This window comes from Sparus aurata, chromosome 11 (genome assembly GCF_900880675.1).
Source record: "Sparus aurata chromosome 11, fSpaAur1.1, whole genome shotgun sequence".
NCBI lineage: Eukaryota > Metazoa > Chordata > Actinopteri > Spariformes > Sparidae > Sparus > Sparus aurata.
The window spans coordinates 20,783,328-20,809,811 of record NC_044197.1 but is presented as its reverse complement, the minus strand read 5'-3'; the positions used below and the strand labels follow the sequence as shown (position 1 = coordinate 20,809,811).

Here is a 26,484-nt window from a genome sequence, read left to right as displayed (position 1 = left end):
TCTCTTATGTTTTATGGTTAAGTGACTCCAAAACACAATGGACCTTGAGGAAGTTTGTTACCATTTAGGTTAACCAACAACAGTTAATACAATGAATGTTGATGATACAGTGTCTTTTAACAGGGTGAATGGTGTCTCTGTACCAACCACTCCGCCCACCTATCACTTGTTTCTGCAACTTCAGTGAGAGGGTAGGATCACAGCCTTACATACATGTTTACTTCAACATACACGTTTTCGACACATTACATTGTTATGACGTAATGACTTTTGTTAGTAGCTAGCACTTACATTACGTCTCACCAATCACCAAATCACACAAAATGCTAATTTCTACATAATGTATTAAATACCAAATGGCATGTGAAAATTTGTATACAAAAAAAAAACATTGAACTTGCATGTGAGGAAATATCACTATGTTTTGTTTCTATACAGTGAAATTCTAAATCAGATGTGGAAAACCTGTGAAAAGTTCACATGATATGATTTCCTTTCAACATTCACAAATTGTAGTTCACATGTAAAAAAAAAAAAAAAACCTGTAATAAAAATACAATTACACATCCTGAGTTATGATTTAACTGTGACAGGACAGGATGCTTCCCTTTAGGCGAGTGTGAGACTGTGGCGATGTTTGGGTATACATGTTCAGGAGCTGTTAATCAGCTCTGTGGGTGCATCAAAGGTTAGCTCAAGGAAGAGGCCCACACAGAGGTCTGAACTGAGGTCAGCTCTCACGTCAGAGCTTTGGAGCTGACTTAATGTATACATTTCCATGTAAATATAGAGAGACCATCCGGTCCACTTTAGATGACATCAGTAGAGTTAAGTAACACATAGAAGATGAGTTATTTCATAGGGGGTTTGAGGTAGACCAATCCTTCTTTCCTCCCATTGGATAGATGGACCCTCAATCCACCAAAGTCACCAATTAGAAGAAGTAGGTAGGTGCGGTTGAATGGACTTCAAAAAGGTATGGAATTAGATTTGTGCCAAAAGAAACAAACAAAACTTCTTAAATGTCAAACAAAAACAGGAATTTGAGAGAACATAAAACTCATTTCAAAAATAAAACTAAGAACTTGCAATCAAATAATTTGTCAAATAGTGTAAAATATTGGTCTTTTACTCCTCTAATAATGCATTATTTTGTTTACGGTTCCCTCTGCTGGTCTCTCTCTGCTCAGACTTTTGTGCTGACTCTCAGCTTTGCGCTCTCTCTGCAGCTCTTTCTCGTTTGCGCTCCCTGACTTTTTGTTTGCAGTTTTGGCACAAACCTCTCGGGTGGGCGGGACTTTTCAGCAGAGCGTCCCCATTGGCTAATTAGTTGTTGACTGACACAGCTCAGTACCTATGTGTAGAGAGCTAGCGCGCTAAATGACCCCGGCTTTAAAACGGAGAGAAGAAGAGATGACGAGGACGACAACGACACTGAAGAACAATATATGTATGTCATAACTACTTACATTTCACTTGTTTTTCTCGTTGTGGGTTGTTACTGTTGGTCTTCATTGTCGTCGTCATCTTCTTCTTCTCTCCGTTTTAAAGCTGGGGTCGTTTAGCGCGCTAGCTACCTACACATAGGTACTGAGCTGTGTCAGTCAAAATCTACCTAGCCAATGGGGACGCTCTGCTGAAAAGGCCTGCCTACCCGAGAGGTTTGTGCCAAAACTGCAAACAAAAAGTCAGGGAGCGCAAACGAGAAAGAGCTGCAGAGAGAGTGCAAAGCTGAGAGTCAGCGCAAAAGTCTGAGCAGAGAGAGACCAGCAGAGGGAACCGTAAACAAAATCATGCATTATTAGAAGAGTAAAAGACCAATATTTTACACTATTTGACAAATTATTTGATTGCAAGTTCTTCGTTTTATTTTTGAAATGAGTTTTATGTTCTCTCAAATTCCTGTTTTTTTTTACATTTAAGAACTTTTGTTTGTTTCTTTTGGCACAAATCTAATTCCATAAAAAGGCCCACACAGGCAGGGAAAGTGGGGTGGTTACTTGTAGATATCCTAAGATCGAATGCTCAGGATTTCTGATAGGGCAGAGCGGAGAGCATTGGGCAGAACTTTGCCATACATTTGTGGATACCAGAGTGTGGCCACACTGGTTTGGACGCAGGATTGAGATGTGTTTCAATAAAGATTGCTCTATCATTCCGACCAGCCTTGCCACCGCAGAATTCTTTTATTAACAAACTACACACCGACACCTTTGACAAAGACAGCCCAGAAACTACAGCAGCTGAAGTGTTTGAAACATATTGTATCACGATACTGCATTAATGTTTATTTACTAATCAGTGTGTCTTCACTTCTACTATTTTTGAATAGTATAATGGGAACTGGTGCAGTTCTATACTTAACAGATGAGGTAAGGCACTTTTTTTGTCATTGCATACAAACACATTTTGTTTGATAGCTCTCAGAAACCAGTAGCAATCAAGAACAAGATAAGAAAGATAATAAAAGGAGAACAAATTGAAACAAGATGCATAAACGAGAAAAATAATCAGATAAATGAAATAGATAAGATGATGTAACCTCCTACATTCACTGTATGTATTGTTAAAAATATCTGCATTGAACCTTCAGCACCATTTGTTCTCCCGCCCATGTTGTGTTTCAGGAACTAATTTTCCCTCATCCACAGTTTGAATCGGTGACATAAATTGGTTCAAGTGATCAACAAGCCAATTTTATGACATTATAATCAGTTTTTGTCTCATTGCCACATCTGGATGTGAACTGTTACTGCAGGTTAATTTAATAAGAAATTACTTGTTTGTTTATTTTCCTTTGGTGTTAAATAGCATCAGTTTATCATCTTCAAAAACTGTGAGGCATGTGCTATCATGCATTCAAAATGAAGAAGTCAAAACATTTCTAAATAGCGACAAATGAAAATGACAGATCCACACTACCCAGCTCTATAGATTTGCTAATGTCATCTGCATAATTCTGACATCTTCACACAAGATTGGCTACATCTGGGATAAGCGGGCAAAGGGAAGAGGAGTAATTGGCGAAAACAACCATTTCACAACTGGAACGCAGCTTTGCCAGTTTTTTTGTTTGTTTTTTTTCCCCACTGGGGAGAGAGGTAGAGATGGTGAACGAGGAAAAAAAGAAGAGACAAGGGAAAGAGCTAGAGAGGAAAGGGGAGAGAGAGGAACATCTGGGTCTTCTGGAGACTGGAGGAGGTTCCCAGCTGTCGGTGTATCCCAGCTGCTCTGCCGACCTTCACTGTGCCAAAGAGAGAACCATGGGAATGACTTTGTTGCTCCACAGGGCTGGAGCTGGATTCACATGCCCTGTAATGACTCTGTTGCCTCATACTGCCTCAATATCTGACAATGGAAGGAAGGGGTTTTGCAAGATTCTCAATTCCCGAGCAGTGTTGGTGCCAATCCAACTCTTGACGACTGAAGTGTTGAGACAAGCTCCAAGTTTCGGAGTAGGCAATGATAGCTGAGACTGAAATGTCCCTCCAAAAATGTTGCCTTTAGACACAGGATGATTCAGTACGGTGGTATGTGCCAGTGGAAAGAGCAGCCACTGTAATATACTGGAATATGTATACTTTAACTGATGATATTTTACCGTCTCCAGTGCTGTTCTTATACCTTGTGATTGTATTGAACTTTATTTATTATTTCATTCCCCCTACACTCAATAAACAATGTTCTTTTGGGCTTTACTGAAGGTACTCAACAGTGAGTTTGTGATATTTTCTGTTTCTAATAATATGATCAAGACTGTCAGTCCTTGCGTCCTGTCCACAGGCTCTCTAGATAATAGGGGAGAGATTTGTCTGCCAGTTGTCAGTCAGATTTGTTGATGGACTGGTCAAAGCCGAACACTGTGGGTGAAATATTTATAACACACCCACTAGGATTGCCAGTACACCAGCACTATGAAACTAGAGACCACTGGAATGTGATAGGGATATTATCAACAGCCATCCTTAATATGTATTTTGCCATTAAAGACCCAAGTGCAGAGAAAACACTGCACAGATTCAATCACAAAAACTTTCAACTGTAGAGATTTTTTCTGAGGTCCACACTAAACAAGAAAACGTCCTGCCACAATGGGCACAGACTCGGCTCAACTGCCAACTTCTATTTTACCAACTCTCAAAACTTGACTAGAGCGAACGGACTTTCACGTTGGTGTGTCCAAGAACGCAGTTTTCTCTGCCATATACGAGAGCTCAACAGGAGAGGCAATGAAATGTTCAGCTGATAATGATGGTAAATGACCAGAATCAGCACCCTGGACAGCGATCAGAGGAGCAGGGAGAACTTTAGCCTCTTCACATGGAATCTATTTATCCATTACACAATTTGAAAATCTCTCTTGCTGCTCCCTGGAAGTTAGCAGAGGACTGATTTTCACCTCCAGAGCTGCAGGCCTGTCTGTGGTCAAGTAAACATGATCCTCCATGACACCTGAACACTACTCAGTTGGTGTTGTTTAGAGTTATACCCCAGAAATGATCTTTTTGATTCTTTTTGTTGTTTACATCTTTGGTATAAAGGAGTCATTGCCACGGTGTTGTCTTTCAACTTTCTCTGTCTCTGTCTGTATATATTTACACCCATCTCACTAATTTACTTCGCTGTTTTGTGCCGCTCTCCTGGGTGTTTACTTTTTTACTGTCTCTAATTGGTCTGCCACATCTTTGACTGTGCAGCCACATCTCTTCAACCCCGATTTTCTGTCATCTTGATGCAAGTTGATGCTGTTGCATGAAAAACTTGTACTTTTAATGTAAGACTTTTATCTTAAAGGTTCTCAGATTGAAAAGGCAACCTCGGTTTGCTTGGTGTACTTGCAGCTTTTAGTTCATAAAAGACCAAAAATCTAAAAAGTCCTGTGTACAAATATCAAGTCGAGCAGGTTAAAAAAATTGTGCTCACACCATTTAAAACAGGAACACTATCTGTGTTACACGGTGTGTTCTGTCTTTCTCGTTTCCTTCCCCTCTCTCTCTATCTGTCTCTCTCTCCCACTGCCTCTTATGTAAGTCCCTGTTTAAACATGAACATCTGGCCCAATTGGCAAACGCCATTGTTTCATATCTCTTGGAGATGACTCACTTATTTAAAACAAAAAGAAACTGTCTCGGGCTGTCACCAGGCTGCACTCTTAAAACATGCATTTATAAAACCCTACACAGGTTTTTGGTTTTGAAGTACCTGTACGAGAAACAGATTGAAGGCAGTCATAATAAAATTAGGAAAATACCAATTCACTTCCGAGGAGTCAGCACGTTTATGCAAGATTTAATCAGAGACTCTAGTGGCACAGTTGCCGGAATTCACAGCCTGCATGGGTTTGCACTTGTGTGAGTTGAGCTCTTTGTGTGTGTGTGTGTGTGTGTGTGTGTGTGTGTGTGTGTGTGTGTGTGTGTGTGTGTGTGTGTGGGTGCTTACATACTTCAGACATGCACAAGTATGTGACTGAAAATCCAAGCAAAGATTTATGTGTCGTGAAAATTGCCGATTGAAGACAGTTGGTGAGTGTGAGTGTCCAAAATTATGATTCCACGTATGTATTGTTAAGGCTGTATTTTTTTTATGGGGTGGGGGTACAGGCAGGCTGCTTAGTTAGGAGAGTGACTGAGGCTAGCTGAGAGTGAAGGTTGTCAGCTGGAGAGTGTAAGAGCTGTAGGAAATAGTTAATTATCAGCACAAGGAAAAACACGAGTTGTACATAATACTGAGCGACGCAGAGAGTGACTACCACTGATTTTGGTGAAACAGTCTGCCGGTGAGTGGTTGAAGAGCCAGGGATCTTGATGATGCTGATGAGATGGTTGGAGAGCGATGTGGAGATGGACCAGAAGCCAGGTGAGGGAGGCACACAAGCACACAGAGAGACAGATAAGGGAGGTGGATGCATGAGGGAGATGGGGAGAAATCAAAAAACGTGAGCTGAATCCAAACGTCCCGGCAGGGAGTCTGCGGGTGCTGAAGGCTGTCCAAACCCAGAACTCGTCCAGTCCACAAGGGCCATCAATTGGACATTCTGCAAACTTACAAAGAGTCTGCTCGGGATGCAGACTTTACCAATTCTCAACTGAAATAATAAAGGAACTTGTGAAATGTAAAAACAATCATTTCATTTCAACACAATTTGAACTATCCAGTTATCTAATATTTTATAGTGGATGTCTGTAAAACTAACTTTAAAACAAAATTGAACTTGGTCTCTAAAAGATGCCAAAACATATTCCTGTAAATAACTCAAACCATGCTTACTGGACTGCGGTTCTCCAACAACAAACCTCACCTTCTAATCAACAACTGTGGACAAAAAAACACGTAAAGTACACAGGCATCTGATCCATGAAGTCATTTTCACTTCAACTCATACGTTTTTCACACTGCAAAGATGGGAGTTCCACTACCAACTTTAATTAACTATTTGAATTCCATTCAGTTATAAGGAATCATCACATTCATTTCAAGTGTGTTATTTAAGGTAAAGTTAGCTTTTATGGAGCCTGAAAAAAAATTGGCATTTTGAGACAGAATCACATTCACATATCTTCAGCTAGTGAAACTGAGCTCACTCTGACTGTGCAGTCGCAGTAAAGGCGGGGTCACGACAAAGTGCAGCACATAAATCATCCGGCACATTAGCCTGTAGAGTGCATGTGCATGTATACAGTAAATGTGCATCCCTGTAAGTGTTCCTAAGCACACCATCATGTGTTATCCTCAATGTAACCGGCAGCACGGGCGGAAGAAGACAGAAAGCACTCAAGCATCGATGTGATCGGGGGTGTAGTGTGGTTGGGGTGGAGGGGCGAGGGTGTTGGGGGGGGGTGTTTTCGGCTGAGTACAAGGCACCCAGTGGGAGAAGCTGGCACAGATGGAGCCCCAGTCCCACTGAACAGCACTCGATGTCAGCTGCACCGCTCAAAAAGGCCCCTGGGATCCACGGGGGCCTTTGGCAGACATGAGCACTCTGTTTTAGTCAGCAATTAGTTTAATGGAGCAAAATCCAAAAATCACTTTAGACCAACACAGCTTTGAAAAGCAGTGACAGGGGGAACTGCTTTCGGTCATTACTCAGGTCTTAGTCGGATTCAGGTTTAGCTGTATAGATCAACACAAAAGACTGGTTAGCTGTCTTAAGCCCATGGATTCATCACAAATGTGGTGTTGTGCCATAATTTGTCCGCAAATTAGTTCAACCTGTGCAGTGCCCGTTTTGGGAGAAAATTAGTTATATCACATGTAAGCTTTTGATGAGCTCCTTTTCCTGCCAAAAAAGCACAAGTTAATTTTAAATCAATCTTGAGTCACTAATTAAGATTGGGAAAAGTCAATAAAAATATCTTACACTGCAGACTTTTGCAGCAAAAAGAGAAAAAGTACACCAATGTACACAAAAGACAATCAATAAATGTCAAAATATCATTTTATTAAGCATATTGTCATCCACTTGTTTATGAAGTTTGATTATTAAAGGCTCAATTCAGCAAATTTAATCGGGAAAAATTGTGGCCATGTTTTTGTTTTGGCGCTTGTGCCAATTCTGTCGAGCCGCACAGATTCCCATTCCAGTCAAATGGACCTGACTTGTCTTGATAGGAGTTTTTGTCCGTTTCTCCTTCTACTTGTCTATCTGTCTCTGTCTGTCTTTGTACATCCAGCACAGCTCTATATCCCTCATCCGTCACGGTACAAGATCGCTCGAATGACCATGAAAATGTGGGAGCAAGCAGTGCAGCCAATTAGACCTCTTTCACTTCCTACTATAGAGGGAGGCTGCAGACGAGGTCCAAGAGTGTGTGAGAGCGAACGTGCCCTCATGTGCACACGGGGGATTGTGCTGCTTCCCACCGATATGTTCCGCGCTGCACAAAATGGGAACCGAAGTTGAGGTCATAGAGCATTTCTGTGCCTTAGAGGAAATATCGAGATTAATTATATAAAAATATTCTAAAAAAAGGGGAAATCTGTTATCCTAAATGATTCACAACATGCTTGTGTGTGTGTGGTGGTAGAGATGTATCTCCCCTGTTTGTTTGTTTGTTTGTTTGACATTATATGCACAATATATGTAATAACTAAACTAGCAATGGTTCTGTGTCAATGTCACAACCCACAAGTCAGATAAACATCAAGGTAGTTTTGGCTCCTAATTTATAATTCTGTTTATTTTGTCTGCAAACACAAGTGAATGAACAAAGATGCATACAAACGGTATATAGACGGCAGAGAAAATTATTCAAACTTGACCAGTGATTTGCTTTTACCATGTAGCACCAAGCTGCTGCAATGAGAGGATACTGAAAGTTCAACCCAAAACACATTGTAGAGAAGGATGAACACAACAGTGGCTCTGGTGTAGTCGTCATTAAAGTAATGTGGTGGTAGGAAGCGCCCCGTGTTGCTCTGACTGTCAAATGGTGCAGTGCCAAAAAAAAATATCTATATATCTCTATATATATATATCTCTATCTCTATCTATATCTATATCTATATCTATATCTATATCTAGATCTAGATCTAGATCTAGATATAGATCTAGATATATATAGATATATATATATATATATATATATGAATGAGAGAGAGAGAGAGAGAGAGAGAGAGAGAGAGAGAGAGAGAGAGAGAGAGAGAGAGAGAGAGAGAGAGAGAGAGAGAGAGAGAGAGAGAGAGAGAGAGAGATAGATAGATAGATAGATAGATAGATAGATAGATAGATAGATAGATAGTTACAAAATCTTCACGTACTACAATAACATTTTAAGTGGATATGAAATGGTCTCAATTTAATAATGATGCCTATATATGGCCTACATAAGCAAACAAGATTGTCAGAAAGAAAACAATTTCTATAGTGGCCATAGTTACTCTTAACGCCTGTCACCCGGTCGGATTCGGCCTTATCCACATCGATAAGTCCAAAAATTAAAGAGAAAAATTGAGTAGCAGAGAGCTGATGATTAATTGAGGCGTCTCACAACATTAGGGAAGAAGCCGCCCTGTTGCCTGGTGGTAGGGTAAGATGATAAAACAGAATTTGCTTTGTTTGCTTTGTCTGCAATGACTGCAAAAATCAACCAAAAAATCCTTGCAGCAGCCATGAGTTCGCAACTTCCAATGATATAATAAGGTAAAACTATAAATAAACTTGCAGTCATAAATAGTGCAACAGCTCAGACTGTTAAAGAAACAACAATACCAGTATAGACACAGATAAAAACAATGTGGATGAATGAATTAATCCCTGAGAACTGAGGATATTAATTAGAGCACCTGTTATTGTGTTGCACACATTGAACACATCCTGACAGTAACACAGAATCAAGGGCATTGGACCCCTGACTAACTGTATACATGGTATGCAAATGTAATCATAATTAGTGTTTTTATTCTCATTAACCACATACACTTCCAGAGTATAATCATGCATTACATGCATATCAAAAGTTTAATACACAAATTAAGTTTTGACAGAGGTTGATAAAAACCTAAAAGGAAGGTGTTGGTTGCATTTTAACCAGCTGTAGGATTTCTGCTGCAGTCCCAGTTTGTCAACTTCCCCTTCAGCATCTGTGCCGCAACAAACATCACACAATTTCATTTCCGTTAATTGACTATTTTGAAGTGGAGCGACGAGAGTTTTCCATCATCATATTGTCAGGAAGCAGCTGCCAGCTGCACAGCAAGCCCATAATGCAATCAGCTACTTTGTTGAGGCCTTTAGATTCTTATTGTGTAATGCGTTGCTTCGACTGCTAATGTCCCTCGACTGGTCAAAACATGCATCATTTCTCTCAGACAGCATTATTGTGTCCGCAATTCAGCACACACTCAATCTATAGTTTCATCCCATTATTGCACCGTTTTGATGGTTGATATTTAAATCTTTGTTTTGACAGTGCATTTTTCAGACGTTTGCCTCCAATGATCAACAAGTGAAACATGACAATTTGGCTTCCATTCGTACAAAAAACATCTGTGTGTCAGTGTCCCATGTCACCTTTTGAAATCTGATAACAAGCATCCAGATTATTGCACTCCTGCGAACACTGCCCGATAAGTGATGCAAATATTTTGTGTTTTTTTAAATAAACAGCTTTATGCCAAAAATCCACTAAGATTAGAGAGATAAATGGGTTCTGTGTTATCCTCGTTACTTTAGGACCACACTCCAGCTGCCCATTAAAACAAAGGCAAATGCAATGTTTTACGTGGTTCTCAGTTCCTAAAGGTACAAGGGGACAGGGTTTACTGCAAGTTTAACAGACTACCACAGAAGACCACGAAAAGAAACATTCCCTTTTTTCCTTAACTTTTTTATGGCGGTTTCAAACAAATAAACCCTTATTTTGTTTATGAAAGCCTTTATGACACTGTAAAACACCAAAAAAAGTGTTGATGTTTTGTACAAAATATCAATTTCACCTTGATTAACACCACAGTTCCAGCAGACATGCTTTGCACATTTGGCAAATGGAATTGAATCGCGTCAAACGCTGAATCACCTTGGCAACATCTTTTCATTCTTTGTCTCCATCATTTTTTTGGGATATTTGTGCCTTCTCTCTTTATTTTAATGAGTAATATCCTGAAAGGAATTATGGCTAGACACAACACAGTTTAGTCTTCAGCGCGAGATAATTACTACTCTGAAGATTGTCACGGTTTGACTGTCTGAGAGGACTCTAATTGTTTTTGACATTATTATTTTTTAAATTGCAGCACATTAACACATCTTCAGTTGTCACACTCAAGCTCAGACTGAAGCAGGAGGCAGATGACTGGTACTGTAGGAGGAAATATGGATAATTAGCAGAGGCAGTAAAGCAAGAATTACTGGCAGCTGGAACACACTGCTATGATGGCAGCATGGACTCGAGTTTGCTTTGTTGTAGTAAACGTAGTAGCCCTAATTCTATGTTGGCTATACAGTGACTAGTACTGTTACACAGTAGGATGCTAGTCATCGTATAGCATTACAGAACAAACCTGTTAAGATCTTTATACTGTAGAGATCACATTTTTGCAACAGCTGATTGAGTGTGAAGTCCAATCCCTGGAGGGTGCTATTTAGTTTTAGAGAAGGAAGCTAAACTCAGAATTTATTATTAACAATATTAATGAGGTATTAATTTTTTCCCAGAACTGAATAAACACGCTGTTCTCAAAGGAAAATAAGGTCCCCAGATCACTGTTTGAAGCTGGAGAGGTGGCAGCGTCCGCCACTTACAAACAAAATAAAAATTGTGTTCGCTTTGTTTGTCCAGGCATAAACCATCAGCCAATGAAGCTCTTTCTCTTCTGATTAAAATAATTTCCCCAAAACTACATTATGTTTGTTAGTATATGCACCTGAACAATGGTAAACTTCTTTCAATCCTCCAAATGACATAAAACACACCATGGCCCCGCTGTGGCTGCCATATTGTTTCTGCAATAAGAGAAAAAAGGGTGAAAAGATTGGTCAAACTGTAAAACAAGGCAGTGCTGATCAAATATGAAGCATGATCCTGCTCGTGTCTATTTATCCCCTCAAAATATATGTTAGTGTTCTATTTATCTGTAAACCAAAAATGTTTGCCCCACGTAGTATAGCGCCGTTCATTCATTTCGTTGTAGGTTTTCTTTCTTTTCAGAAGTTGGGAATATATGACACAGTTTTCTTACATTTGATACAAGCCATCATTCCCTATATAAATAGTAAAACAGTTATGCTTGGCTCAGAATATGTCAGGGTCCTTGGACAAACATAAACCTCATTCAATCCTCCCACCAGACACACTCCAACTACTTTGTGTAGATCCAGCACATTACAGACACACATTCTTCCCCATGACCCATGTCAAGTCAACAGAAAAGTGCTTAAAACCATGTTGTGGTGTTTGTTTTAGTCTACAATGTCAGCAGCTTTAAAGATCACCCAGAAAAAATAAAAACGTGACAGCTGTTCAAACAAATCTCTTCTGCTGAGAAACGTCAGACAGATTCAACAAATACAAATGAATGTACAAAAACGTTCAGTTATTACTGGTTGTCTCACCATTAATTGAATGGTTACTACGTATGTGCACAGCACTTTTTCCTCAGCAAGTTGTTGGATAATAGCTTTGCACAATTTAAAAGAGTTGACCTGAGCAAGCAAACTTTCAAGAGCTTTTAATACAGCAGATGCACTCAACTCCTTATTGACCTGCTTTTAGCTTTAGCAAATTTTACACTGCTAAATTCAGGTGACAATGAGGGATCTCTAGAATTTGTTTATAGTTGGCTGAAAACACAGAACACAGATTAAAAAAACACAGATAACTGATAGAATTCAACATGGGAAAGTGAATCTGCGTCGCAAAATCTCAAACTGTGAGGAGAACATGGATGATATAATGAAAAGTGCAGATCGTAGCTGGGCTGAATTTCTTTGACCAGCAGCGAGCTGGATTGTGGTTATCAAGACTGGCAGCCAAAAGTTGAGGCACTCATAGTAGCAACAACAACTGTAAGTGATGCTAAATGTGCGGCATTGAAACCCTGTTCAAAACATCAGTGTTGCTTCCCATTTTACAAATTGGCTGCTTTCCCCATCTGCTTCTCCCGCACCTGTGAAGGTGGAGGATGCCAGTTAACATGAGCTTCTCAGATGACAGCTCAGCAAGAGCGATGTTAAGTGTTAGGGTGGAAATTTCCCAAATAAGGACATGGAGCAAGAAACCAATAACAGGCTCACCGTCCTCGGATCATATTTTTGCTTGAAATGATTGTGATTCTGTCCCTGAAACCAACTTTTGCTCCTGGGCCTAATCCTTTAGTCCTTACCTCTCTCGGCCCAGACTGTCTAGTTTTTTGAGTTTAATCCAGATGCCCCTATGCTTCACTTATTCATCCCGTATACCGCCTTTATTTACCAGACTCTTTTCATCTTCTAAATTTTTCCCTGCCTCTATCCTCCTCTCATATTGCCATTAACCTTCCTTTCATCTGTTTTTCAGGCACACATTGCCTTCATCTCTAGTCTCAACATCTTGTTACGGTGGGTCATTTACTGCAAGTTCTTTTGCTGTAGGGTGGCCAAGTGGTAAGCAGTATTTTTTTTTTTTTATCGATCTAAAGATTCAATCTTTGCAACTTCTCATTTTACCTTTCAACAGCCCTATGTGTCCTGCCCTGAGCTTTCAAAAAGCGAATTATGTCGGCAAAACAGTCAAGGACGTTTGGTGAGAAGGGCATGGTGACCTGGAGAGGAGTTTTGCATCAAATCTTAAGTTCGATGGACCTGAACTCACACTGGTCTTCAAAGTTAGACAACAAGAGCGTCCTGCTAAACACCATGAAATGTCGTATAGGTTGCAAGACAGGCACAGAGTTCCATTAGTATTTGTTTGACTCCACACTTTCCTGACCCTGAACCCGGAAATGCGTCATCACTGCCATTAAACCAAGAAGAGGAAAACTAAGAAGTGTGTGCCAGGAATGAAACTGGCAAACTCACGACAGCAACAAGAGCTCTTGTTTGTTGTTGTGCATAGGCAAAAAGAAACTATGTATTGTGTGAACACTGAATGAGAATAGGAACAAGGACAGCTGAGGTGCATTGGTGCAAACAACTGCGAGCAGAGTTCAGTCATCCAGGGGTCCTCGTGGATATGGGTGGATGACATTTATGTCACAGAACAAAATGGACCCTTGCAAACACACAGAAAATGGAAAGTTGGGAGACGGATGGGTGTTAAAACAAAAGGTGAGCTTAATATGGCTGAAGTACAATAAAAAATTTAAAAAAAAGATCAATAGCAGGTCTGAAACCTGGCAGGATTGCAAAAAAAAACATTTGGCCAGAAAACACAAGGAGCAATCACAGTTACACCAGGAACAAAACCGACTAACTGATAAAGAGAGAGGGAAAAAAGACAGAGTTAAATATACAAGGAGGTAAGACTAAAAAGGTACAGGTGAGCCTAATAGGGCAATCAAAAACATAAAGACAGGAAGTGTAAATCATAATAAGATAGGTGAGGATAAACCCCACTAAATAACAAGAAAACTGAAAACTAATACCATGACAATTACTCTTTTAATTTTTTAACAATTAATAGAATAATATGAGGAAATTATGATGAATGGCGTTCACATGTCCCTAATGCTTTCATAATTTCTGTAATGCAAAGTTAAGGAGGGATCAGTAGTGTTTTAAGCACCTGCTCCAGAAAGACTTAATGTAACATACACTGAGGGGTTCGTAAAGGGAAATTAAAACATGATGCAAGGTAATGAGTTGTGTGCAGTGCATGACTATTCATTATCCATAACATGAGCAGTATTCATTCTCAGCAAAGAAATTGATCGAATCAATCAAAGGCTGGTAAACATAATTCAGAGGTAATTATGAAATTACCACTTGTGTGCGATAGTCAGCAGACAGGATGATGAAGAACATACATGGCATACCTTTAAATGGTGTTTACTGGACAAGGCTACAGTAAACACAATTTACATCCTTTTTTCTAAGCAAGCAAGATTTGCTGGGGTAGTTTATAATTGAGTCTAGCGGTGCATGAACTTTCTACAGCTGCAATCTGTCTAAGCACAGCTATTTCTCCCTCTGCAGGCCCCGGCTTTCTTTCGTCGACTCTGCCTCACGTCGCAACAGTCCCCAAATGTGAGAGATCTTGATGAAAGCAGAATGTAATTATTAGTGTGGTAGTTCTAGGATGGTGGCAGGATCTTTACATGGTTCAGCAAACAACACGCTCTCTTTTCCAATGAAGAACATTCTGCTCCTTTCAAGGGCAATTATTTCAACCCTCAGTCAACACCCCCCCCCACACACACATATCCCCCTGAATGTCAATGGAATGGAATTGGACTGATGTTGAAGTTATCATACAATCTCTTAATATATTAGGAGCTGTTATAGCTTGCTCTTTACTTGCATCAATGTTGCATTATTGGATACGTCTCAGCTTATAAAGCAGAATAGTGGGACAGTTATCACATGTCATTTCTCATCCCAATGTTTTCACTTTCTTAATGTGTCGGTACAACTGATCAATAAAGAAAAAAGTTCAGGGAACTCTTTGGGGAGTGAAGTAACAAACTATTAATACTGCAGAAAACATGAAGCACATCAGCTTGTTGTGATTATGTTCATCTTACCAATCCCTCTCAAGTATAAGATCAAGGGTAGGTGGCACTTTACCTATTAACCTCCCACCATCACCACTTGGACACATAATGGCTTTATATGTACATGAATGTGAAGGTCTTGTCAAGCTGGATGATGTGATCCATAATGTCCAGTAGCAAAGCCAATGCTGGTGTGGTGATAGCTGTCAGGAGGTGACAAGACACATGCCAACTGAAGAGTACAGATGTGCGACATGCAGCTGACAAGAAGGATGAGAGGGGGAGGCCTGTCTGTAATCCGCAGAGTAATAAAGGTTTGGTGGACTTGGGGAGGTAAGCAATGGAGAAAGGGATCTGAAGTGTTTGGAATTCAGTGAATGGGGCTCATGGAGGTGTCAAGCTTTTCTTTCCTTGTGTTGGATGGCATTGCTGAGTTTGTGGACACATTTCACCTGAGCTCAGAGGATTTTCATCAATCCTCTGAGAATGTGATGGATGATGACAGACATATGTAAGCTCAAAACAATGACAGTAGCAACAAAGAGGGGAATACTTAGGGATTAGGTGCAACGTCTGCATTAGTTCAGTTGAGCAGTTTCTTTGCTGATTTCCACTGGTTCCGATGCTGTAATGCTTGCTATCGATTTTCATTGTTTTGCCAATATCCTCATGCCTTTCTTTCTAATTAAATGAGAGCAGTTCTTGAATATGTGTGACCCATGCTGACTTTTCAGCTTTCTATTTCCATTTGGGGCTACCATGGGCCTTGTAGAAGCACAAGCTTTTAGTGGTGTTTTAACAGGAAACCTGACAGCTAGCTGCCAGCTAAGGCTGACTAGCAGCAGGATACCCACCCTAGTACATGGACAGCTATCACAAACTTCTAAAGATGATAGTAGCTCTTGAAACTAACATAGATCCACTAGCTGGAAGTTAAAAGTCCATGGACATTGTTTTCCAGGAGGTTAGTTTTCAAGTATTCATGGGGATTCCATAGTGGTTCACAGAGTCTACAACTTGAACAGTTGAACTGTTTGATGCAAAAACTTAAACAGTGGCTATTTATGAGGCTCCATCATTCCATGTATTATATGTACAATAAGTGAGGATACCCAGATATGCAGATGACTCCCTGAATTACTTAACTCTCTTAGTAAATTACTGAGGCCCTGCAGACCCTGTCAATGCTTCAAGAATGTAGACATGCTGGGCAAAATCCCTTAAATCAAACATAAATGAGGAGGTAATTCCTCATGGCAACCAAGAGAAAAGACTCAAAGCTGTTGCTCAAAGGCTTTAGCAACAGGTTTTTGTTTTATCATCTATAACAAACAGCAAGAATCAGAGGATTTGTGTCCACCCAAAACTTTTTGAGAAACCTACTCATGCTTTTATCCTGAGAGTAAGGCAATGGTCCGCCTTTTGTTCTCAAAAAGGCTATTTGGTAACTACTGTGGTGGACTTCCGTTTCACCAAGAAGCTATTGAGTCTGTGCATAGATAAATGTAGGGCAGGGTGCATAGAGCGTTCATGAATCGAATTGAGAAATAAATCTGTATTTTACTCTTGCGTAGCTGCTTGTATCATAATTATTGAATAATCTAACACTTAGCACCATTATGACTTACAAAAAAAGTATTACTGCTCTGCTAATCTATGTCTGGTCTGCCTGTTCGAGCCAGGTCAAAAGGCAAGTGGGTTGTGTATTTTTCCCTTTGTCCTTCTTACCTAGCTATTCCAATTTAATATATAAAGGCATACTGTTTCCTCACACTCTGCTTAGATTTTTAATATAACCTTTTTTCACATGAAAAAAGATCCTGGCCACCACTTCAAAGGCCGTGATAGCAAACAATAACTGCCTACTCAATGGTAAAAGTTTCTCAGTACTTACGTAGCCTTACAAACTAATGGCATAGATTTGCAAAAGCATGTAGCTCATAAATGTACACACGCCAAATTGATATGACACAACAGATAACCATCAAACACTACAATTGGGATGTGTCACTCGATATGCCGATAGGCCAACAGCAGTCTGGTACAGCAATGTCCATACTGTGTGTCTTACACTTTGTCACCATTCCTGATGGAGTTTGTCTTTGCGGCATGGTACCCAATTTCTGGAAGTGCTAATACTTTGTCTCATCTTACAACTTACAAATGCATTTAGGGCAGCATAAAGATGTGGCATATTGTAATCAGACCTCCATTTCCTTTCATTTCCACACTCATTATGACATAAAACATAAGTATAAAAGGCAGACTTAAAAGAATAGCCTACAAAACTAAATATAGTTGCACATATTTACTATTTATAGATAATGGCTAACACTCCCCAACCCTGCTTTGCTGGCGTTGATAAAGATCATTATGAGGGTTGGCTTTATAAATGCAACATGGTCCTCCTTGCTCGATCACAATTCAGTAGTCATTAAAAAAAGAAAATCTGGGCCATTTGACAACGGCTGATAAAAGATTTGTTTCTTTAACACAAAACCTGTTTTTTAGTTGTACACCCTGGTGCTGAGAAATGAATAATCCACTACTATTATTCTAATACATTATGTAACTTTAAATGAATTACACAAGCTGCATCTTCTTTTGAATTTGTTGTGCAACTAGCTCACAGCAAAACAATGAAAGCAATTGTATTCACAGTACATATTAGTCCCCAAGGCCTGTTTGGCTGTAACACCTCAATAACAAAATAACACTAATGGGTTATTTGTTAGCATCACAGCTGAGATGCAGGATGACAGGAAAATGAGTATTATATGGAATTTAGCATATTACACTTCTGTTGCAGAGGTAATTGTGATGGCCCAACAACATCTATTGTTTCAAAAAGCTTGAAAATTACTGTGTGATTTAAACATAGAGGCCTAGATGGTCACTGGTTCTGTGCCACATACCCACTACAGAGATGTCTTTCTGCTTTTGGGGTAAGCTTTTAGCAGCTATATTCAATGTTATAAGAATGTTAAATGAAGCATGAGTACAGAATTACTTGAGCCTTATGTGTAACAGGATTTTGAGGTACTGAAAGACAATTCATGTCAAGTAATAAAGTCAAGTAATAAGAGTATTATAATATATATAATATATATTATAATTCCATGTATGACATTTTATCCTGTAGCCTAAGAATGATGCTGATTGCTGCGTCCCAGCAGCATTATAATAACTACTCCATGTGATTCTTCCTGATTACGTTCAAGCAACTAAATGTATGTGGCTCTATTTTATTTTTCTAGTCAGGACAGTTATGCATTGGAGTAAATGTATCCTGTGTCAATACCTTTTTTTTTTTTTTTTTCAGGAAATCACAATCTCACTGCACCCTATAGGTGTAGGCCACTGTAAAGGTAAACATTCAGACCATGTGACATTTGCATGGCTCATTTCCCACAGTGACCTGCATTTGTTATTTATTTTCATACCATGTTGCATTTTTATGTGGAGTGTGCCACACTCCATACCACTGCTAATAAACCCCACAAAAAAATACTCTAAGAGCCTAAACTAAGCTCCCTCATCTGATCCGTCGCCTGAAATAGCTCAACTCCATGGGCTGGGATGCCGGCAGAACTTGCTTGTTTTGTTCAATGACATTCCCCAAACAAAAGCTGAAAAAGAAGCCTGTCTTCTTAAGGGGGGAAACAAAAAATGAGGATATCTTCCAAGAGGTGCCAGAGGGATCTGTCTCTCTTTCCTTTCCATCTCCCTGCCGTGACCGGGAGGGGGTTTTCTGAGGAAAACAACGGCGCTGTCAACCGCTAGTGCAGCGGGTGCCAGAGGCCAAACAGAGGAGGAAGCATCACTTAATGTAAGGGAATGGATTAGAGAGGCTGATTATGCCTCGGAGGTGAGAGCAGAACAAAGTGAAAGAAAAGAAAAAGCTGGAGCAGGCGAGAGTGAATTTGTCTGAATGTGAGCGGGCGTGCATTTCCAGTAAGCCTATGTGCATGTACGAGTGTATGCAAGTGTTTCTTTGCAGGCTTTGTGTGTGTGTGTGTGTGTGTGTGTGTGTGTGTGTGTGTTTGTGTGTGTGTTCATATTGGCATATGAATGTGTAAGTACATTTGTGGGTTTGGTACACATTCATACATTATTCATATGTTTGTAAACCTGTTTGTATGTCAATTTTTGTGGATGGAGGTGTGTTCACAAATACAAATGCATTTTACCCTGTCATCTACACTGCTAAATGTATTTCTTTTAACACGTAAAATGTCACAAATATTCCGTTAATTGCAGATCTGCAGGATTCAATTGTATAGGTGTTCTGACTAAATCTGTAACTTAGCTTTTGTCTGCCATAAAGAGTATGATAAAACCGACCTTTTCTGCTTCTCATGTGGTACTCCTGTGTTTCTCAGAACTGCAGTCCGAAAACGTTGCCCTTTCACCCCTTGTTTCATTATGTTGCTGCCTTTGCCTTTACTGAAGAAAATAAATGTGTGAGAAGTGACTTTCCTACTGGCCTTTCACTCCTCTCACCATCTGCAACTGTGAAAAGAAAGCTTTATCTCCGTTTGTGCCGGTCGTGTCAGAGGAATTACACAATCAATCAAAAACAGCATAATTCCTGCCAAATCTGATCTGGTGGAACACAATGAAAATGCTGTGTAGGGGCCTGGAGAGGGTATCTGAAAACTGAATGATTTTCTCGTTGCAGTTTCAGTAAATCATCACCACATTGACTCAAAAATCCATAAGATGATGACTCAATGACGCTAATGTTATAGGCAACACCTGAAGTTATTTTACACAGAACTAAAGCTGATGATAAAGGCGATTGGTTTATGCAAAACAGTGTTTAACTCAGGACTAAATATAGATTTCCTCAGCAGTATTGCGGTAGCATGTACACACAAATGCACAGGATGTACTCTTAGGTAATGTTTGCCGCATACTCAACGTTTGCAGTAGAAAGCAGACATACACCATGAAGGCTCCGTGCTACGAACACATGATCCCAGCAGTGTGAAGGGGAAGCATAGAGCACTCCTTAAAGTGTATTTCCATTATCTGTATTTACAGCAAATAAATTCTTGCCAAGAATGAATTACCAGCAAATGCCTGGCTGCCACTGACATGCTTAAATGGTGCCTTAGGGGGCAATGTCACTGCAATGTGCACTCTAAATCTGTAACACATTTGCAACCCAAACAGCACAATTCGAGATATCTCATTACATGTTTCATCACAAAATATGGGTCCTCAAAGATTAGGAAGGGAGTGCTCCAGGGATCCGCCTGCTATTATACAAGAAGTGATTTGGAGAGAGCTTTTTTTAAATTGTTAAAAGTGAATGTTTTTGATTTTCCTTTGTTTTTCATTTCATCTTATCTTATTGGAGAAATTTAGTACAAAAATGTTTCGGGAGGAAATATGTGATCCTACAGCCTGACAACATGTTGGTCTTCTCATTAAACCAGCCAAAGAGTCACAGTAGATGTAAACACCAGATCATTTTTACCCAATGTCTGAGCAAAATATTCGCCGTTATTAAAATGTAGGGCTGAGAGGTCACTGGATGCATGTAGCTAATTATGTACTCTGTAAGAAATGTCTCCCTCTCGGTACATTAAAGATAAACCTATCATCTTTGTGATGCCCACAGTTTAATGCCAAATTCCTCTGCGTGTTGCAATGACACTTGCGTATAAGGAATTTAATGTCAGTGTGACAAGCTGAAAAGGCCTTAAAGGCGCCCTCTGCTCCCGTTCAGTGGCACTCACAGTAGAGCACTGTGTTTATCCTTGAGGTCTAACAAGCCACTTTAATACATTCCTTCCTCATGGAAAAATTTGCAAAGCAGATTTTAGAATATCTTAAAACCTGCAATGTTTACGTCCTTGTTTACTTACCAACCGTTTTTTTTTTCTCCTTCCTGCATAACTTTCATTTGCAGATCAGTGGGAAAGAAAAGTGAAACCATTTGTAGGAGTGTGGATTGCAATGCTTCATAGCTTGTACACTGAACTCAGTGGTCATGAGTCTGAAGCACTTTAAATTCTCGTACAAAACCAGACTACTGCCAAGATGTCTGAAAAGTCAGCACAAAACTCTGATATGCAAGCAGAGTGACGCATCTTGAGGGAGGGGAGATGTGGGTAAGGCAGAGGCTAGGAATAAAAGAGAAGTGGAACTAGCATTGAAAGTGAGGGGGGTCATGATACCCCTGCCACAATCAAACAATTAAAACAAATCACAGCAAAATGCAGTGGCAATTTGCACCGGCAAGTCTTACCATAAAACTTTCTCTGGCATTTGACGAATAAGGACATAATTAGTTACTCACTTTCTGTGGCTCGAGTCCAAAACGCAGTGCAGTCATGACAGTTCTGTGGTTTTTAAAGGTTGTGCTGTTAATGTCAAGCCATGCAGCATGTCAGCAGGTCCGCAACTTCAAATCCCATCCTGCGAAAATAGATGAATACAAACACAGAACACTGGCCCGAAACACACATGGCATTTCTGACACTGTGTTTAATAAATGACAATGTGTGTTCTTTTAATTAGAGACAGAATGTCTTAACTGGACAAGGTATCTGTCTGGGCTTTATATCTTTGGTAACCATAGAGACAAGGCACCATCTCCAGCATGCCTGTATTGCTTTATGGAAACTAATATTGTTTGCATGAATCGCCGTAATGAATTTCATTCACTCTGACACGTTTTTGCCTGTCTTTTCTGCAATTTCATCAAAAAGCTCACCACTTCCGACTGGAATGCAAATGATTGCATTAGCAAGTCAGTGGTGTTTGAATTTTTTTTCATTACAAAATGCTGATAGAGTTCTTGATGTTACTTGTAATGTAACTCACTGTGTGGTTCAAAAACGCACATCATCTTCAACCAAGTCAACATTTTATAGCGGGCATCAAAAGATAACTGTTAACTTGGGTGTGTTCTCCAGAATAAAGCTTACCCATTGTAATCAGAAAAGTAATGGAATAAACATTTCCTTTGGACAGAGGTTACACATTGTAACATTAGTTCTTCGAGCGTAGTGTGAACTGGCTTTTCCAGAGGGGTGCACAGTGGCTCTCTGGGTAGCCTTATCACCTGTAGTCACTAAACGCCAACCAGAAAGCACAGTTATAATGAGGTACGAGGGCAAAGCTGCATTGAAGAAGAGGAGACACGGCCAACCTTGGTTGAGCAAAATTGTCTCATTTGCTGTGTTGCCGTTTCAGTTGCTGAAAAAATGCGGATGCTGGGTCAACACTGCAGAATGGTCATTTCTAGACAGATCTTACCGTCAAAGCCTTGAGGTGCACATAGCAATCACAGATGTGGGGAAAGCTGAATTTAGTCTTCTGTTAAGGCTTTGTACTTTTTAAATTAACAGCTCTAACAAAGTATTAGTAATGTTATGAACATAGTACTCACTGGTGGTAAAGTAACAACTTTATGTTCAGTGTTCACTAGAGTTACGTTATCGCTGTACTTAAAGCAGCTATGGTTGCCTCTGGAGTTATTTGTCTCGTGTCTCCGTCTCTTGTTCCTCCTGTGCTCCTCTGCCTGTCTCTCTGTCTATCTGTCTCTGTCTCTCTGCCTGTCTCTCTGAATGTGTGTGTCTGTGATGTGGGTGTGGCGCTCCTCTCATTCTGATGGCTACCTGATTGCTGTTGAGCCTCCACACCTGCTCCAAGCCTCACACCTGCAACCCATCAACTCATCCACTCTGCAGAATATCAACCCTGGTCTTTCAGCCACTCATTGCCTGGCGGTTGTTCAAGTCGGTTTATTAGGACACAGGCTCTTCAAATTGTGGTTTCAAGTTACTCCTTGTGTGTTTATTCACCTTTTACTCTGTTTTTTTTGTGCCACAGCATCACTGCTTGCCTGCCTGGCTGTGCATTGCCCAGTCTACAGTTCAGCCATCCAGTTAGCCAGATCCTGGTTTCCCAGAATTCCCCTCTGCTCAGCCATGCTTCATCAGCAACCGGTCTCCCTCTGCCTTCATCTGCTAAATATTCCCCTCACCCACCTTCATTCCCTGAACTCAGCCAATAAACCTGTTCTTAATCATTCATGCTGTGTCTGAGACTCACATTTGGGTCTTCCCTTTGCTGATTGTTAAAATAACATCTTCATGAAGAAATGTTCGGTTTAACTAGGGATGTCCCAATCAGGTTTTTTTGCCTCCGAGTCTGAGTCATTTGATTTTGAGTATCTGCTGATACCGAGTCCCGATCCGATACTTCTATAATACATAAAAAAAATGAAGAAGAGCGAAGAAACAGATCCAGAATGTCCCTTATTTTTTATTTTATTCACCTTATTTTATCATTTAACACTTATCATAGGTGTGATTGGCAAAGGACAAAAAAAAGCAGGAAAATATACAGCTCCACTATGTCTCTCTTTAGATTTAATTTGTCCCGTTGTTGGCTTCAGCTAAGAAAGAAATAGTTCGCCCCACACATCCAACCTCTTGAGCATTAGAGAACTTTTTATATATTATATTATTTTTGATATTATTATAGATTTTTTATGGAAACAGAATCTGTTTCAGAAGTCAGTGGACCATAGACATGGAAGCTATTGAGAACAAAATCATAATTTCTGCATATCAATATTCATATAAAATAGAGGAAGCACTAAAATACAATAAAAAGAGCTGTGTCTCATTTCTCCAGTTTACTAATACAATTTGCTGCTGGTTTGGAGTCACAGGGTCACAAGACATGGAAGATATTGAAAACACAGCAGTTATTTTGTATCAATAAATGTATGCTAAGTAATTTAATGACGGTCCCTAAATCAGTCCCCAGCGATTCAGCGCGAGGCTGTAGGAGGTGAGCTAACCGTCCTCCTGCTGCTCAGACTGGGCGAACCTCAGTAAAGTCGCGGCTGGACCCAAGTGAATATCTGCCAATATCCAACCCAAAACTTACTTCAAACCCGGTTCAATGAGTCGCCTGTTGCAGCCTTTGAATAGGATGACGAGGATTTCAGTCACTCAACTTAAACGGTGACTCGTAGAAATTATACAAATAGCAGCAATGACAATAATAATCGATTTCAAGATAACTTAAGTGTAGTGTAGTGCTTTCCGCAAAGATTGCAGGCTCTATGGTGGAGCTCTGCATGAAGACATGAATCGGAGGCACAAAAAACATTGACAGCGGTGGCCTTTCGCACACACGTTTCCCATTTGTTTCGAAATATCATAGCTCTGATAAAAATTTATGAGAATAAATATACATATACATATATATCCGTCCCTGATCGGGATGTAACGTCCGATCGAGTCTGAAACCATATGATCGGCCCTGATTTCCGATCACTAATCGGATCGGGACATCCCTAGTTTTAGCAGGACACAGACTTGGTTTAAAAAGTTAGTTGCTACCAAAAACACAAAATCAGAAAAAAATCTAAATTCTTGCATTATGTTGCCTAAATAGACTCCTATGTATGCTACTTTATGAAACACACACAGACACCAAGGTGCAACATTTAGTCTATAAATGTAAGGTGGGGTTAATCCTCTCCCCAAAACTTTTGGTAACCTTCAAATGCCTTAACTGCTGTTTGGCCCCTGTGGAGAGATCAACAAAGATAAAAAGCCGAAAGGCTACAAATGCTTTCATCTCACTGTGTCATGACTCACGCTTTGTGACTTAAACTACACACTGCTTCCACCCTCATGTCTCACTTTCTCTCTTCTCTGTCTCTCCCTCCTTCTTCCTGTGTGTGTGTTTCTCGATCGCTCCTCCTCAACACGCTTTTCCAGTCTTTGTATAACTGTGGTTTTATAACAAACCCCTGCTCATTCATTTATTTTTTAGATCATACTTGTTCCTTACTTGAAGTATAGAGTATGTGTGTGTGTATGTTAATGCGTCTGGTGGTGGTGGTGGTAGGGTGCTGCTTAAGGGGTGCCCGAGGCGAGACAGAATGTAAGCACAGCGTGAGTAATGAAATAATGCCTGAAATATAAAAGGACGAGGCAGGCCGTGCTCTCTCTATCCGGGGGCCGACAGGTGTTTGCCAAAGCGCCGGGGCAGAATCCATCAGAAGGTTGTATGAGGACGGCTGCCAAGATATGAGGATGCTGTAATTACAAGCCATCGGTGTCAGGACAATGCTCACATGCAACTAGAAAGAAATGGGTCCCTGCGCGAGCTTGTCCTTGTACCCTTTCTTCTAACCGTAGAAAATATAAGAACCTTGCAACCTTGAAACCATGAGACCAAAGCAAAGTGCATTTTTATTGAACAAAGATGTGAGAGATGGTGTATAGATTTAACAGTAGTCACTCTTCACTTTCTAGAGGCCGGGGTCAAAAGGCCAAGAGGATTGATGGTCAGCATCACGCTGTTTATGAACCAATGGATTGGAGGTCATAAACACAATAATGGCATATTGGAAGTATGTCTGCATGTCCAAAGCATTGGACCCCCCGTCAAAGTAATGATTTGATGGGTCAATTGATAGGTAGCACAATGGGTGGGGATGCACAGTGATTTATATAAGCATTGACTACACACAGGATTAGTTAATTAAACAATAAACTCTCCAAATGTCTATTTCTCACCGTCTTCATTTACACATTTTTATTTACCCGCTCCTTCCAGGCTGTTTTGCGTCAGGTGATTCATCAAGAGAGATTATTAACTGCCACCTTGCATGTGATAGCGCAAATTGTTTTCACCACCAGCTAGTCTTCCCGTCTCCTGTGCATTGTGTGTTCTTCCATGTCAGACTGAGATATCTCATTGGTGAGATTAAAAAATAATTTGCAGTTCCCCTCAGTTTGACATTTTAATTGACCCGTAATTAAACACTTGAGAGCAGGTGCAACAAAACAGCGAAAGAGTTATCAGTCAACAGGTGTGTATCTTCAGCGTGGATCTTTTTTTCACACTTGCAGAGAGCATTCCCAAGGTAGAAAAAACCTTGAATTAATAATTGAGGGGGATAATTCCAACATTGCTTTGGGTAGCCTTCATCTTAATCCCTGAATTACCCCAAAACCAAGCCTAAACATGTATAGTAAAGATGTCATCCACACATCTGCTTGCCTTAGAATATCAAGTGAAGAGGATTTAAAGGATCACCATTTATTTTTATTTTTTTTAATAAGGTCAGTTTACAGCCGTGCTGCAGACACAGGGTCATTCCAAGCGATCCCACTTGCTGGCTTGATATTGTGCTGCATTTTCACATGATCCTGACCTTCAATATTTCTGAAAAGTGGACGGGGCATTCTGCGATGACATGACGGTCCACTTTAAAGTGATTCAGTTTTCTTAATAAAAAAAAAACAGCCTAGTTTCTGAGACTTACTCTATGCACATTCACTGAATCTTAAGTATCTATCATCAATTTCA

General features: G+C 40.1%; 1 long non-coding RNA gene across 1 annotated transcript; it reads right to left on the bottom strand.

Moving 5' to 3' along the window:
- Nucleotides 1-9,488: 9,488 nt before the first annotated feature.
- LOC115590926 (uncharacterized) lies at nt 9,489-22,690 on the bottom strand. The gene is made up of 4 exons (XR_003985856.1): nt 22,532-22,690; nt 21,437-21,555; nt 11,362-11,440; nt 9,489-9,579 (listed from the first exon to the last, which is right to left on the bottom strand). It is a non-coding gene; the product is annotated as an uncharacterized LOC115590926 (long non-coding RNA).
- Nucleotides 22,691-26,484: the final 3,794 nt, after the last annotated feature.